At 47.8% G+C, this 5,801-nt stretch overlaps 1 pseudogene; it reads left to right on the forward strand.

The window, feature by feature from the left end:
• Positions 1-1,352: 1,352 nt before the first annotated feature.
• LOC105876708 (putative uncharacterized protein encoded by LINC01559) lies at positions 1,353-4,478 on the forward strand (annotated as a pseudogene).
• Positions 4,479-5,801: the final 1,323 nt, after the last annotated feature.

Below are 5,801 nucleotides of genomic sequence, written 5' to 3' on the forward strand. Positions count from 1 at the left end.
TACAAGAAAAACCAATGTGGAACCGGCTGTTTTATCTAGCCAGGAAGCTAGCAGAGAGAATTTGGCAAAGGGTTGTTGGGAGGTCACAGGAGAGAACCATGTTCCCTGAGAGAAGGTGATGTGTTCCAGATTTTGTCGTAATGATACAAGTGTGGTGGGCACATTTCTAAGCTGGCCCCCACTCCCTTTGCTCTCTGATGTCACTCCCGTGATTATGCTACCTCACATGTCAAAAGGGATTTGCAGATGTAATTAGGGTCACCAATCAGTTAGTTGACTTGAGATAGGGAGATTACCAGATGAGGCCAACCTAATCACATGGGCCCTTTGAGAGCAGAGAGCTTTCTCTAGCAGGCGGCAGAAGGGGAAGTGAGAAGGGAAAGAGATGTTAAATGTGAGAGGCGTTCGACGGGAGGGAGGTTCTTGTTGCTGGGGGGGGCAGCCAACAGCTGGCAAGAAACAGGGGCTGCAGTCTTACAACCATGAGGAACAACCCCAGTGAGCTTAGAAGTGGATTCTTGCCCAGAGCCTCCAGACAGCAGCCACGCCCAGCCAACGCTTCGCTTCAGCCTTCTGAGACCCTGGATAGAGAACCCAGCTGAGCCCACCCAGACTACAGATCTCTGAGATAATAAACAGGTGTTGTTTAAGCCGTGAAGTCAGGGGTAATTTGTTACACAGAATTAAAAAAGAAAACAATACAAGTAACCCTGAGCCTTCCACCATTCTGTCCTTGCTGGGCATCTTGGATCCAGGGCTGATTCAAGGGCTGGAATCTCAAAAGAGAAAACCCAGTTTTGATGGTTAATTTTATATGTCAACTTGACTGAACTGAGGAATGTCCAGAAAGCTGGTAAAACATGATTTCGGGTGTGTCAGTGTGGGTGTGTCCAGAAGAGATTAGTCTTTGAATCAGTAGACTGAGCAAAGATCATCCTCACCAATGTGGGTGGGCATCACTCAATCTGCTGAAGGCTCAAATAGAACAAAGAGGCTGAGGAAGGGCAAATTTGTCTCCTGCTTAAGTTGGGATACCTAGCTTCTCCTGCCCTTGGACATAAGAACTCCTGGTTCTCAGGCCTTCAGATTTAGTCTGGAACTATACCACTGGTTTTCTGGGCCTCCGGCTTGCCGGCAACACATCCTGAAACTCCTTGGCCTCCCTAATCATAATAATGTGAGCCAATCCCATATATATATATATATATATATATATATATATATATATATATATATATATAATTTGGGTACATTATGGTATATCCATTAGATAGATAGATAGATAGATAGATAGATAGATAGATAGATCCTATTGGTTCTGTTTCTCTAGAAAACCCTAATACACCAGTGCAATGGAAAGATTTCTAAATTCAAGAGTCAGGAGCCTGGTTTCCTGTTCCCATTCTGCCACTTACCACCTGTGTGACCCTGATGCAGACGCTTAGTGCTCTACCATTTATTTACCTTTGAAATGAAGGGCTGGACCAGACCACTTGTTCTCTGACCTGCTCTGAGGGGCTTGGGGGCTGTGCAGGTGCACCCACCCAGCTCCAGACCCCCCTTCAAAGAGACAAGCTCTGCTTCAAACTGCTCCACACATGGAGCTTCTGAGTAAGATGTCATCAGAAGAAGCATTTCTGTTGCCAAATAAAATTTTAAAACCACTGAGCTGGGATTATTAAGGCCCCTTCCAGTTCACACATCTTTTCTACACGGAGACCAAATTCAGACGTGCAGCAGCTGGAGCTGTGGAGAGAGGCGGTATGAATTTGGGCTTGAGTTAGTGGACACAGTAGTTAAATCAGAGATCCCCTCTCACCCGAACCATCCACTTCTATCTCTTTTCTCTGGAGGCCTGAACTTCTGGGAGCTAAAGGTTTAAGCCAGACTGACTTCAGTCCAAATCCTGACTCCACATTCCAATGCTAATATTGGGTAAATAAATAAATCTCTTAAATTCTCAGAGCTGCAAGTTCCTAACCTATAGAATGGTGACACCACCTACTTTACCCAGGTGTTGTCTGCATTAGTCAGTGTGGTCTAAACTGCTGCAATGGGAAGACCAAAATGCAATGACTCAAGGAGAATAGAAGCTTTTTTCAATCATCTGGAGCAGTCCAATGGTGGGCCTTCTGTTCCAAGCCTTCCTTTGGTGATCCAGGCAGATGCCATCTCTATCACCTCCAACACATGGCTCCCAAGGTCACTCTGAGGTCAGCACTGCAGCCGTCAGAAGGCAGGAGTGGGGAGGGGGTGAAGGAGCACACGGGCAAAGTTCCAGGTCAGGTCTGCAAGTGGCTCACATCACTTCCATTCACATTCTACCAGGGACAGTGTAGTCCTATGGCCACATCTAGTTCCCAAAGGACCCAGATATTAGTCCTTGGCTGGATAATGACCTCCCAGCTAAAATCCTATCACCTTGGGTACACTGAGAAATGAGCAGTGGTTTGCACCATGCTACACATAGAAAAGTTCTTCACACCTGGCAGCCTGGGGCCCAGCTCTGCTCATTGGGGTCTTCCATGTGGGGGTATGTAGAGGCGACATCCCATCAGAATTTTTCTTCCCATATCAGAATTTTTCTCCTTTCAATCTACATCCCCTAAATGACTCTCTCTGGCTACCTGCCCCCTGTCCTGGACTGGCTACACCCGTCAGCTGACACCCTCTCAGCCTCAATCTCCCCTGCTTCGCAGACTGCAGCCCTCATAGAATTGTCTGGAATCTGGCCCTGTGAGTCCTGTCAGTCCTGTTCTCCATCACCGAAGCACTCCAGTGGGACAGTGCCAAGCAGGCTGTCAGCCACAGGCAAGCTTTCTGGAAAAGACGTGCCAACTGCAGCAACAGAAAGTGCAGTTCCTTTGAATAACTCTGTTAATATTTGAAAATTAGTTCCCTCGCTCCTTATCGGGCTGCTGGGGATTAGAATACAAGAGCGAGGACAAGAGCCATAGCAAATTAAAATGATGTTCTACTCACATAACCTGCACAGATATGGAAGGATAGGTCCTATTACCTCTTCGGATTTTTAGAGGCTCCTATTTTCATTGGACCAGAGGTTTTTTGTTTTTGTTTTGTTTTTATCACGCAATTACTGATAGTTCACATTTAAATTAAAACTCATCAAATCCCCAACCCCAAAAAATAGCTGCTGTGAGCTAAGTTACGCCCCTCTGGTTTCAGATTTTACCCCCAACAAGCATGGGGCCTTTGAATGTACCCAATTTTAAAATGGTAAGAAGTCGTTAGTTTCCACATGGGTACAATTTAGCTTTAGAACAGGGCATGAGAGCACGTCGCCGTGTCAGCACCCAGGCCACCAGGTGAGTAACCAAGGAGCACCAGCTTTGGATTAAAATAAGAATGGAAGGGGTTGTTTTCCTTCAGTCTCTCCCTACCCTTCTCAAAACTTGCTGTCTTATAAACTTGAAAGTCAATGACTGATTAGACCTTTGTGATAGCTCTCAAGGTTTCTGATATTTCAAGCAACTAGTTAATAAGGAGGAAGGAATGATCAATGGCAACATCTTAGGCACTGATGAAATATTTAGGGAAAGAAGTCGTTTCAGCTTCCCTCAACACACACAGACACACGACACACAGCCCCTGAGCCACACAACTGAGCTGGTGACCTACTCTACATAGTCGCAGGACTGGTCCCGTGGGACACACGGGGTGGGGCACGGCATCCTACTCCAGTAGGGTGGCAGGGAGCACCGAGGAGATTACAAGGACCAAGACAAAGTAACCAGTAGTGACAAGATACGAGAGGGAGAGGAGAGGTGAGGTTTGAAGCTCTCTGCTTCCTGTAGGGGAGATTTGGCAACCAAAGAGCTAGGTCCAGCCCCTGTTTGCCACATGAGGGAACTGAGTCTCCCAGTGGTGACCCACCTTGTCTGGTGGCAAAGCAAGGACGGCGCCCAGGCCTCTGTCAGCTGGGCTCTTCCTGTCACGTGAGAGGTGCCACCTGCAAGTGTCTGAGATCCCCCGGCCTCCTCTGTAGCAACTGAAGGAAGAAGACGACATGAAACGCCTGTGCCTCTTTAGCGCCATTTTCATATTGATTTTCCTTCTGTCTCCGTGTAATCAAAGGGCAGCATTTTCTCTGTATCGTCCCCTCACGCCTGATGCAAACGAAATGTGCTGCTGTTGCCCTTTCCTCCTTCTCCCTGTAATATTGTCGATGTTCCCCTGGACACTCGGGCCACGCCCGGGTCTCAGGAAGGTACAGTCTCTTGCTAATCTCCGGCGGCAGATTTGGTCTCGGTGCCCTTGGACACCTTCTGCCTGACTGTACGAGCTCCTCCCCTGGGGCTCAGGGAGTCCAACAAAACCCACCAAGATGGAAAGTGAGAATTGCTGGGTGGAAACAGAGGCCAGGGACCGGACACCAGGCCGTAACCGAGAAGGGGAAGCAGAAAACGTAGGAAGATGTGAGGCATCAATGCCAGCAGGCAAGATGTGACAGGTGTTAGCTCCAGGGATCACACTACATTTCTGTCATTTATACAGACCAAAAAGAATTTCCAGAAAGCTCCTCCATAATTCAGCATTAGCCAGCTTTAAAACACGAGCTGTCTTTACCTCTGCAAAGCACTTTTACGCAGCTAGCTTTGGTTCTGAGTGGGCCATACGAGCAAGGGTTTCCGCCCGATCCCGCAGCTGAAGAACTGTGCTCAGCAGGGCCGAGCGCCTTGCCCAGGTCCTCATCGGCGCAGAATGTCCCCCCGCATCCTGGCGCCTCTCTCTGCCAGCCTCGCACTCGCTCTGCCTCCCGTTCTGATTTTCCCCCAAGATGCTGACAAGCTGGATGTGCAGACTCCTCGGGCTCGTGTGCAACCTCCACCGGCACCACAGGCTGCCGGCCGCTCGGGAGCCTGGCGAAGGGCGGAAAGGTGCCATTCCCACCTGTCCTGATCGATAACACCCCAGGGAAGCAGAACAGCAGAGATTTCCACAGCCTCTGCCCTGTGCATTTCCGAAGAGCCTTGGGATCGCACACGCACAGGACTCTGCCATGTTTCTCTATGAGGCAGCCAGGGTATATAGGAGCAGCCTGGGAAGAAGAAGGAATTTAAAAAGCCATGGAGAGCCCGTCCTAAATGTAGGGATGCAGAGACAAGGAGAGTGCTGCAGCTCTGCCCGCCTGGCCTTTTTGCTGGGAGACTTCAGCCAAAAACACATATATACACAGGAGATTTCTTAAACTTCTCACTGTAATTATGTAGCCCTGGGAGATGAGAAATTGTAAAGTAGATATTGGCTTAAACATCGGGCATTTTCCCAAAAGGACATTGTTTCAGTTTCTTTTTACCCTTAACAAAAATGAAAAAAAAAAAAAAAAGAATCATAATAATGCTGTATTTAAGACTCCAAGAATGAGTATGTTTTGACTTAAAATATCCCAAGAATAAGAGACCATCTTGTGAAGGTCAGCAAAACCTAGCCAGAGACATATTTTTGTTTCTGTTATTAGTTAAACACTGACTTCCTAAATAAGATAAGTAGTTTGGTCAATGCTGATGATTAGACTCTGACCTTAGACTCTGGTCTTAAGAAAAAGGGAGTCAGACTCCCGTGCTGATGAGGCCATGCTCCTGATTGGCGGGGAGGAAGGCGGTGGGAGCAGAAACCCCCTCCAAAAGCCGCCCTCCGCTTGTGGAGTCAGGATGCCAAGCAATGCGTCTTTGTTTTCTTGCTGCTTTCAGGATCAACTCCACTCTGATCATTTTCCCTAACAAACAAAAACTAGGACTCCATCTTTCTTAGAACACTCCCATTGTAAATGTGCTTTAACG

The sequence above is a fragment of the Microcebus murinus genome, chromosome 10 (assembly GCF_040939455.1).
Source record: "Microcebus murinus isolate Inina chromosome 10, M.murinus_Inina_mat1.0, whole genome shotgun sequence".
NCBI lineage: Eukaryota > Metazoa > Chordata > Mammalia > Primates > Cheirogaleidae > Microcebus > Microcebus murinus.